Source organism: Triticum dicoccoides, chromosome 6A, assembly GCF_002162155.2.
Source record: "Triticum dicoccoides isolate Atlit2015 ecotype Zavitan chromosome 6A, WEW_v2.0, whole genome shotgun sequence".
Lineage (NCBI taxonomy): Eukaryota > Viridiplantae > Streptophyta > Magnoliopsida > Poales > Poaceae > Triticum > Triticum dicoccoides.
The window spans coordinates 422,661,058-422,672,582 of record NC_041390.1 but is presented as its reverse complement, the minus strand read 5'-3'; the positions used below and the strand labels follow the sequence as shown (position 1 = coordinate 422,672,582).

The 11,525-nt window shown below is 40.5% G+C and overlaps 1 pseudogene; it reads right to left on the bottom strand.

Annotated features, from left to right (window-relative positions):
* Nucleotides 1-5,816: 5,816 nt before the first annotated feature.
* On the bottom strand, nt 5,817-9,875 carry LOC119317090 (annotated as a pseudogene).
* Between the last annotated feature and the right edge of the window lie 1,650 nt (nt 9,876-11,525).

Below are 11,525 nucleotides of genomic sequence, written 5' to 3'. Positions count from 1 at the left end.
AAGTGGGGGAGAGGAGGGGGAGGGTGTGAAAAAGTGGCACCAGCCGCAACTAGCAGTAGGCTGCTTAGCAAAACATGCTGCTGCTATGGGACTTAGTAGTAGCGCTCTCCAGAAAAAGTGCTACTACTAAGTGGGTCCCATTAGCAGTAGCAGCGCAGTAAAATAAAGCGCTACTACTAAACTGTTAGTAGTAGCGCTGGATTATGTACAACGCTACAACTCCAGCTACCTGCTACCTCTTGAGCACTGCGTTGGTTTTCCCTTGAGGAGGAAAGGGTGATGTAGTAAAGTAGCGTAAGTATTTCCCTCAGTTTTTGAGAACCAAGGTATCAATCCGGTAGGAGACCACTCGCGAGTCACCTTGTACATACACAAACAAATAAGAACCTCGCAACCAACGCGATAAAGGGGTTGTCAATCCCTTCACGGCCACTTGCAAGAGTGAGATCTGATAGAGATGATAATAATAAGATAAATATTTTTGGTATTTTTATGATATAGATTGAAAGTAAAGATTGCAAAATAAAGTAGATTGGAAACTTATATGATGGAGAATAGACCGGGGCCATAGGTTTCACTAGTGGCTTTTCTCAAGATAGCATAAGTATTACTGTGGGTGAACAAATTACTGTCGAGCAATTGATAGAAAAGTGAATAATTATGAGAATATGTAGGTATGATCATGTATATAGGAATCACGTCCGTGACAAGTAGACCGACTCCTGCCTGCATCTACTACTATTACTCCACACATCGACCGCTATCCAGCATGCATCTAGAGTATTAAGTTCATAAGAATAGAGTAACGCCTTAAGCAAGATGACATGATGTAGAGAGATAAACTCATGCAATATGATGTAAACCCCATCTTTTTCTCCTCGATGGCAACAATACAATACGTGTCGTTTCCCTTTCTGTCACTGGGATCGAGCACTGCAAGATTGAACCCAAAGCTAAGAACTTCTCCCGTTGCATGAAAGATCAATCTAGTAGGCCAAACCAAACTGATAATTCGAAGAGACTTGCAAAGATAAACCAATCATACATAAAAGAATTCAGAGGAGATTCAAATATTGTTCATAGATAAACTTGATCATAAACCCACAATTCATCAGATCTCGACAAAACACCGCAAAAGAAGATTACGTCGAATAGATCTCCAAGAGAATCGAGAACTTTGTATTGAGATCCAAAGAGAGAGAAGAAGCCATCTAGCTACTAGCTATGGACCCGAAGGTATGAAGTAAACTACTCACACATCATCAGAGGGGCCATGGAGTTGATGTAGAGGCCCTCCGTGATCAATGCCCCCTCTGGCGGAGCTCCGGAAAAGGCCCCAAGATGGGATCTCTTGGGTACAGAAGGTTGCGGCAGTGGAAATAGGGTTTCATGGTGCTCCTGGATGTTTGTGGGGTATATGGATATATATATATAGGAGGAAGAAGTAGGTCGATGGAGCAATGAGGGGCCCACAAGGGTGGAGGGCGTGCCCCTGCCTCGTGGCCTCCTCGATTGTTTCTTGACGTCCACTCCAAGTCCCCTGGATCATGTTTGTTCCAAAAAATAACGCTCCCGAAGGTTTCATTCCGTTCGGACTCCATTTGATATTCCTTTTCTGCGAAACACTAAAATAGGGGAAAAAAACAATTTGGGTTGGGCCTCCGGTTAATAGGTTAGTCGCAAAAATAATATAAAAGTGTAAAATAGAGTCCATTAACATCCAAAACAGATAATACAATAGCATGGAACAATAAAAAATTATAGATATGTTGGAGACGTATCAAGCATCCCCAAGCTTAATTCCTCCTCGTCCTCGAGTAGGTAAATGATAAAAACAGAATTTTTGATGTGGAATGCTTCCTAACATATTTCTCAATGTAATTTTTTTATTGTGGAATGAATGTTCAGATCCGAAAGATTCATGATAAAAGTTTAATATTGACATAGAAATAAAAATACTTCAAGCATACTAACTAAGCAATTATGTCTTCTCAAAATAACATGGCCAAAGAAAGCTATTCCTACAAAATCATATAGTCTAGATATGCTCTATCTTCATCACACAAAATATTAAATCATGCAGAACCCCGATGACAAGCCAAGCAATTATTTCATACTTTTGATGTTCTCAAACTTTTTCAATTTTCATGCAATATATGAGTGTGAGCCATGGATAGATCACAATGGTGGAATAGAATGGTGGTTGTGGAGAAGACAAAAAAGGGAAGATTGTCTCACATCAACTAGGTGTATCAACGGGCTATGGAGATGCCCATCAATAGATATCAATGTGAGTGAGTAGGGATTGCCATGCAACGGATGCACTAGAGCTATAAGTGTATGAAAACCCAACAAAAGAAACTAAGTGGGTGTGCATCCAACTTGCTTGCTCACGAAGACCTAGGGAAATTTGAGGAAGCCCATCATTGGAATATACAAACCAAGTTCTATAATGTAAAATTCCCACTAGTTTATGAAAGTGACAACATAGGAGACTCTCTATCATGAAGATCATGGTGCTACTTTGAAGCACAAGTTTGGAAAAAAGGATAGTAACATTGCCCCTTCTCTCTTTTTCTCTCATTTTTTCTTTTCTTTTTTATTTGGGCCTTCTTTTTTTTCTTTTGGCCTCTTTTCTTTTTTTTTGTCCGGAGTCTCATCCCGACTTGTGGGGGAATCATAGTCTCCATCATCCTTTTTTCATTGGGACAATGCTCTAATAATGATCATCATCACACTTCTTTTTTACTTACAACTCAAGAATTACAACTCAATACTTAGAACAAAATATGACTCTATGTGAATGCCTCCGGCGGTGTACCGGGATGAGCAATGAATCAAGAGTGACATGTAAGATAAAATTATGAACGGTGGCTTTGCCACAAATACGATGTCAACTACATGATCATGCATGGTAATATGACAATGATGAAACATGTCATAACAAACGGAACAGTGGAAAGTTGCATGGCAACATATCTCGTAATGGCTATGGAAATGCCATAATAGGTAGGTATGGTGGCTGTTTTGAGGAAGGTATATGGTGGGTGTATGATACCGGCAAAAAGTGCGCGGTAATAGAGAGGCTAGCAAATGTGGAAGGGAAATCCAGTAGTCATAAAGAAATCAGATACTTATTGCAAAAATCTATTAGTTTTTGAAACAAATTACTACGCACATGCTCCTAGGGGGATAGATTGGTAGGAAAAGACCATCGCTCGTCCCCGACCGCCACTCATAAGGAAGGCAATCAATGAATAAATCATGCTCCGACTTCATCACATAACGGTTCACCATACGTGCATGCTACGGGAATCACAAACTTCAACGCAAGTATTTCTCAAATTCACAACTACCCAGCTAGCATGACTCTAATATCACCATCTCCATATCTCAAAACAATTATCAAGTATCAAACTCCCCATAGTATTTAATGCACTTAGATGAAAGTTTTTATGATGCCTAAAAGAAAATTACCACGCTGTTCTAAAGGTCTCTCAAAATAATATAATTGAAGCATGAGAGATCAATTATTTCTATAAAATAAAGACACCACCGTGCTGTAAAAGATATAAGTGAAGCACATAGAGCAAAAACTATATAGTTCAAAAGATATAAGTGAAGCACATAGAGTATTCTAATAAATTCCGATTCATGTGTGTCTCTCTCAAAAGGTGTGTAGAGGATGATTGTGGTAAAATAAAAATCAAAGACTCAAATCATACAAGACGCTCCAAGCAAAACACATATCGTGTGGTGAATAAAAATATAGCTCCAAGTAAAGTTACCGATGAACGAAGACAAAAGAGGGGATGCCTTCTGGGGCATACCCAAGATTAGGATTTTTGGTGTCCTTGCATTTTACCTTGGGGGTGCCTTGGTCATCCCCAAGCTTAGGCTCTTGCCACTCCTTGTTCCATAATCCATCAAATCTTTACCGAAAACTTAAACTTCACAACACAAAACTTAACAGAAAATCTTGTGAGCTTCGTTAGCGAAAGAAAACAAAACACCACTTCAAGGTACTGTAATGAACTCATTATTTATTTATATTGGTGTTAAACCTATTGTATTCCAACTTTTCTATGGTTTATAAACTCCATTACTAGCCATAGATTCATCAAAATAAGAAAACAACACACAAAAACAGAATCTGTCAAAAACAGAACAGTCTTTAGTAATCTGTAGGTTTCGACTACTTCCGGAACCCCCAAATTTCTAAAATAAATTGCTGGACGTGAGGAATTTATGTATTAATCATCTTAAAAAATAATTTACTAAATATCACTCTCCAATAAAAAATGGCAGTAATTCTCGTGAGTGCTAAAGTTTCTGTTTTTTACAGCAAGATCAAAAAGACTTTCCCCAACTCTTCCTAACGGTTCTACTTGGCACAAACACTAATTAAACACAAAAAACACAACCAAAACGGAGGGTAAATAAATTATTTATTGAATAACAGCAAGGAAAAATATTGGGTTGTCTCCCAACAAGCGCTTTTCTTTAAAGCCACTTGCGACCATCACTATTGGTCACTGAAAGGTCATTATTTTTCATTTGCGACCTTTTTGTGACAAAAAACAGATGGTCAAAAGCTGACAGTCGTAAACTTAAATTCCCGACCTTCTCTGTGAGAAGGTCATGGAAGGCAACGACCAAAACAAAAGGTCGTTGAACTCATGACCTTTTGTTTTGGTCACTAGCTGTCTGCCCAGGCCACGTCGGATCCGACGTGGCAAAATTGCGACCAATTGAAAAGGTCGTTAATAAGATTTGGCCCGGTCCAATTCAACGCTTTACATGGGCCGAGCCCAACAATTCATCCTATTGTGTTTCTTCTCATATTAATTTTGGTTAGGTAGATGGGCCAAGCCCAACAGCTCAGCCTCACTATTTTTGGGCCTAGGCCTTTTTATTTTCTTGGCCTTCACCTTTTCACAATAGATTTTTAAGCGATTTTGTTCATTTTTCCTGAATTGTTTGATTTGTGGCATTTTTAAGGCCCAAATAGTATTTGTTTCATTTTTTATGTATCAACAAGGATCATCACCTAAAAAACAATAAATGATCAATATTTCCAATATTTCAATCACACAAATTTTCACAAATGACGTCCAAAATGAGTATATTATATATTACAATCATGTGATAGTTCACATCATCCAGGAATTTAGAACACCCAGGAAGTGCAAACACCCAGGAACATCCAAGAACATCTATGAAGTAAACAGACATCCAGAAACACCCAGGAACATCTATGAAGTAAACGCTCACGAACATAAAACTAGCTACAAAGATGAAGTGTTCCCTTCTTCGAACTTCTTCATCCTAGAGCTCCTGTAGAAGAGAGGAAATTATCATTATCATGGCTACCAATGAAAGCAATATCTTCCAACAAAGAACAACTAGGAAAAGAATAATGAACAGAATAATAAACAGATACACAGGCAGCTAGGAGTCGATCCTGAAGCATGAGGGCATGGATAACAGTAGCAACACTAACATAAGCAGCAAATTGAATACCAAACATTAGTATACTACTGCTGAGGCATTAGTATAATGAACAGAATAATAAATAGATCTTGAAGCATTAGTATACTGCTGCCGAGGCCAGAACCAAACAAATGCAATGGCAACACTAACGTAAGAAGCAAAGTAGATCTGCCCACTATCATACAATACTATCATACAATGCAATGTCAACACTAATGTAAGCAGCAAAGTAGATCTGCTCGCTATCCGCCTAAGCAAACTCAGAAGTACAATGCTTGAGATACATGTATGGACCAAGAAAAATAGGCAATGTGACGATAGTATGAGCGAACAATAACTCTGTGAGTAAAAAGAACATAAATAATACAACAATCTCTGAACACCTAGGTAGTAACTAGAATGGTTGCTTGCTGTTCATGAGTGTCAACCATCAGCATGCATGTACATCAAAAAGAAAACAATAGGATTCATCTTTCCCATATACAACAATCAACAAACATCTAACATCATTACATTACCGCAAAAGAAAAGTCCAGAATTACCAAAAGGTTGCATTCTAACAAAATTGACAACAAATTCCATGTACATACTAACCAGTATGTGTTAATGGAGTGACAAAAGAAATTCTCACTAGCTGGGAGTTATTGGTATATAGTGTTTTGACATGTGCAACTCTAACTAAACTGATCATAGAAGTGGAAAGACCTACAAGAACAAGTTCAATCAGAATCGAGGCATGTAAAATTTTAAGCGCCATCATAACAGATCTACAAAAACAAACCATGATCATCATGCATCAGGATTTACGTTTCTAGCAAAACAACAAAGAGATAAGAGAAAAGATAAATGCTGGGAGTACATCAAAAGTCCTAGAAATTCACATCTCCTAAGGAGCAGAAGCAGGGATAAGAGAGCGTGCATGCATGCCTAGATCGTGCATGCCTTGCTTCTTCCAACTTCAACCTAGAGCTCACGTCGAAACATGAATGAAGGCAATCATCTGCTTGTTGTAAAACAAAATGGTTATGAACTCAGCAGTACATACCAAAACACCACATTAAACTTGTACATCAGTACATACCAAAATACAACATTAACTTGTTCAGGAGTGCATACCAAAATACTACCGAAATACTCTGCATTAAACTTGTACAACAATACTACCGAAATACTCTGCATTAAACTTGTACAACAGTACATACTAATCTGAGCATTCTATACTTGTGTAGTTAGATCTAATCTACTAGTCTACAAGGTTGGGGGAATAATTAGATAGTTGTATTAGATATTTCCTTCAGGTTTTCTAGAAGATTCAGTATAAATGAACTGAATGTTTCTTTGTTTTCAGACCAGCTGGACATATTCAACTTGTCAAGAAAAATGAAGAAATGTGAAGGTCAAACTATGTAACCGCAAATTTAAACTACTTAACTCATTTTGCACGAACACCAGGAACATATTAACTAATTTGTTAAAAGAGTTCTGCTGATCAGTATACTGATCCCTTGGGCCTTGTGTGGAGTGGATAGCATATACCACATGGTTCATTGCAAGCATAGCAAGTAAGCAAGCACATCATCCATCTAGACTATTATAATGGAGATGTTAGAAAGCCACAAAAGCAACTGAAGCAATTGTAGGAAAGCTAATTACATCAACTTAAAAGATGTTCTACAACTCAAATTCCATTCCTTCTCTTCTTCCGTCTAACAGATTATTAACAAAGTGAATTGAACTATCAAATACATAATGCTCCTACAGTTAAGCAGCCATGTGAAACTAAACCCGCAATTTACTTGCCCACTCAACTAGCAAGTGACTAAGCTCGACACATCACTTACAGATAAACACTCAAGAGTATGATTAGAAGGGGAGAAACAAACCAAGCAGGACGACGCGGGAGGGGAAGAGCTCCTGCATCATGCCCTCACGCTCCTCGAGGAACTGCTCCGGGGTGAGTAGGCTAGCGAGGCTGCACTCGTTGATGAAGATGTGCGTCGACTCGGTGGCCTTTTCACCCATCATATTGGCCTTGAGGGACCAGTCGAACACCTTGCCGTACCTCGCGAGATCTTCTCCTGCACCTCCGTGTAGAACCCCTCTGTGTCTGCGCCCGCCCACACCAAGCCATAGAATCAGGCAAGACATTGAAAACAATAGGGCGCAAGAAACAATAGGTAGAGGTGGGGAGCAGGTACCGAGGAGGAGGCCGTCCATGTAGAATACATGGCACACCAGAACCACAAATTCATGGCCAAGAGCACATTAATGTGCCATAATCCGGTGTATTCGTAGTATGTCACATGAGTTTCTGGACTAAGAGGCAGCTTGTAAGAAAGCAAGAGGAAAAACTATAGCCATCCATTGAATTGCACGAGGAGAGTCAGAGCAGATAGAGCTGCAGAAAGAGGCTCCTGGAAATGAAACAATAGCAAGTAATGTAAGAAAGTGAACATGAGAAACAAAGTGATTTAACCGTGGTACTAGACACAAAGTTATAAAGACTAACATGGAGCTAGAGGTATCTGAAACACAGAAGCACGTTTGAGAGGCCATTTGCCATGATACTTGACCGGCCCTAGTCCAAGCTCTTCCCTTTCCTGCTCTCTTTCCATCATACAATGGTATCAGTATTCGCTGTTGCAGTTCCACTCCTTCCACTTCAAGTACAATGGCTCGTGCGCGTACCATGCTGTACCACTAGGCTGGTCATCGGTCAGCACAACACAATGTTTAATAGAATCCTCTTTCATGGTGCCAGTTCTTTGACATTCTTCGAAGCAAGCTCTGGTAAAAAAGGGAAGGAAAACATGAGTAACTACTAGCATGCTGGTTGGTTGCTAGTCAAGTCAGTAGCTCGAAGTGTATGAACAAAATCAGCGCATCTTCGTAGAGCCAAATACAATAGCTTCTTTGTTGTTGCTAATGTTCCTGAATTTGAAATTCTGGATATTACTGAATTTGACATCTGAATATTATCGCGTGGCTGCAAGCCCACCACAGAGAAACAGGGGGGATGGATTCAACCGCATCTAGATATTCCCAGCTCTAACTACAAAACCAGTTGCAGTTCCCTAGAAACCACGGTAGTACTAGTACTAGTATCAATGTTAATCCACCAATCAACAGCATGTGGTAGAATATAGTACTCTACTAGAAATAAGACGAGAGCTGCGTACTATTAGCACATAGCTCTACGTGTATCACCCGGTTGCTTGTCCGCGATACTGTTCCACAATAGGCAATCATAATCCGAGACAAGAAGTCGAGCAGGCCACACGCAAGGGATGGGAACCACCCCAACCACGAGGAGATTAAACAAGGGATGAATCTAGGGGAGGAAGTCTCACCTGTAGAGCGGATCGGTGTCGCCCTCCGAGATGTCGTCGGCCGCCGCAACAGCAGCGGCCAAGGCCGTGGCCACGAGGCCGAGGAGCAGCATTAGTGGCCCTCTCCTAGTGGGAGTGCAGCCTGTAGAGCAGCAACCTCTCATGTGGATGATATAGGTCGGTAACAAGTGGTAGGGCGAGGTCCGTGGGATTGGGAGGTGGAGATCGAGCGAGGAAGGAAGCGATGCAACAAACCTGAGCTGAGGGGGGAGAAGGGAACCTGAGCCGAGGTTGGAGCCCAACCATGCGAGCAGTCGAGCAGGGGATCGAGCTGGGAGGCGCTGGTGATCTAGCCAGGCAGGGGCGCGGTCAACGCCCTTGACACCACGTGTGTGAGTGCACTCCATGTGTCTTGGCAAGGGCGGTGCTTGATGCAGGGGGACTTGATGCGTTCGAGGAGTGATGGTATGCAGTGAAGGAAGAAAGCCAGGGAGGTCCGGCGGGCGGCGGGACGGCGGACTTGGGCGGTGGAGATCGACGCGGCGACGGCTTGGCGTGTGCTTGGCGGGGCATCGAGGAACAAGGGCTGACGGAGGTTGAAGATGGTTTCGAGCGGAGCGGACTTGGAACTCCGGCGACGGCTCGATGAGGAAGTCCATGGAGGCCTCCTTGCACAGAGAAGTACATAGGGGTGTTGAGACTTGAGAGAAAAAAAAGGAAGAGATAAACAGAGGGAGGAAGAAGAGCGGGGGAACACGATGACCCGCGGGACTTCGGCCGATGGCAGAGCTGCTCCGGTGAGGCGCGAGGCCAAGGCAGCGGAGGCTGATGCTGGATCGCGTTGGATCTCCCTCCCTTGGGTTCTTCTCTCCCTTCTGGTGAGGTAAGGGGAGGGGTGAGAAGAGGAGGGCATGGAGGATGCCATGGATGGAGGCGTGCTATGCCGGAGGGAGGTGGCGGCGAGCTCTCACTCTGTCTCGATCTGGAAGGGTTCGAGTGATTCGAGCGATCTGGATGGATGTGGGGAAGAAAGGAGGCAGGGGGTGGATGGAAAATGACCAGGCTAGGGTTGGTGTGGAAGGGTTCAACACTGCCGTTTGATCCGCAAGCATCCAACGGTGTTTGATGCACGATCCGCGTGAGATGTTCAAGGACCAATCAGAATGTAGTAGGACGTTATGACCATTTAAATTGGTCATAGTTGACTAAAAATAATGTGTTAAAATCATGTCAACTATTTTATGAGCTGGATATTAAAAAAAAAATATTTGCATAAGTTTGCATCTTGGAATAGTTCAAATGAGATTATATTTTACACAAATTTGCATCTTGGAATGAGAAACAATGTTGACAAAGGAAATTTTCATTTTCTTTGCATGGAAATTTCATTTTCTATTTTTTGAGTGTCCAAAATGAATTTCTTTTGTGAAGGACCTATCATATATTTGTTTCAATATTGGACCAAATCATTTTTATAAAATACTAGGTCATATATAATGCACAATTGACCAAATGGTTGGGTGTCAAAAGTTTCGATCCATCTCTCGTGAAAAAGACAAATTTTCGCCGATTTAGTAGGAAGCGCGTAAAATTTGAACTGCAGCTACCTCATAGTTTGCTATTTATTTTTTCCAAAAATCATTTCTAGGTACATAAGTATCTATTTAATTAGACAAACACAAAAAGGTTTTCAAGATTCAACCACTAGCTAGGAACAATCAAGCCCGCCGTTTTGAGCGCATTTTGAAACGAGCATAAAAGATTCAAAAAAATTCAAAAAATGGAAAACCTTCGCATTGTGTCATTATATGTGACCAAGTTACCAGGAAAAATAATAAACTTGTAATACGGTAATTTTTTTAAAAAAGTGTTCTCAGAAACGAGCTATCATGCGTAAAGATGCATGGCTTTCAAGCCAAATGATCAATCTTATGGCCACATTCATGACACAGTTTCTTCAAATGATCTCATATTGTGCACAAGGGTGCATCTTGGGATGGCAAACAATGTTGCCTAAGAAAGTTTTTATTTTCTTTTGACAAAAAAATCATTTTCTATTTTTAGAGTGCCCAAAATGAGTTTTTCTTGTGAAGGACCTACCATATATTTGTTGCAATATTGGACCAAATCATTTTTATAAAATACTAGGTCATATATAATGCACAATTGACCAAATGGTTGGGTGTCAAAAGTTTCGATCCACCTCTCGTGAAAAAGACAAGTTTCCACCGATTTAGTAGGAAGCGGGTAAAATTTGAACTACAGCTGCCTCATAGTTTGCTCTTTATTTTTTTTCAGAAATCATTTCTAGGTACATAAGTATCTATTTAATCAGAGAAATATCAAAAGTTTTCCAAGATTCAACCACTGGCTAGGAACGGTCAAGCCCGCAGTTTTAACCGCATTTTGAAACGGGCATAAAAATAAAAAAATAAAAAAATTGAAAAACCTTCGCATTGTGTCATTATATGTGACCAAGTTTCCAGGAAAAATTAATAAACTTGTAATATGACAATTCTTTTGAAAAAATGTTCTTAGAAATGAGCTATCATGCATGAAGATTCATGGCTTTCGAGCCAAATGATCAATCTTATGGCCTCATTCATGACATATTTTATTCAAATGATCTCATATCATGCACAAGGGTGCATCTTGGAATTCCAAACAATGTTTCCTAAGGGAGTTTTCATTTTCTTTGCATGG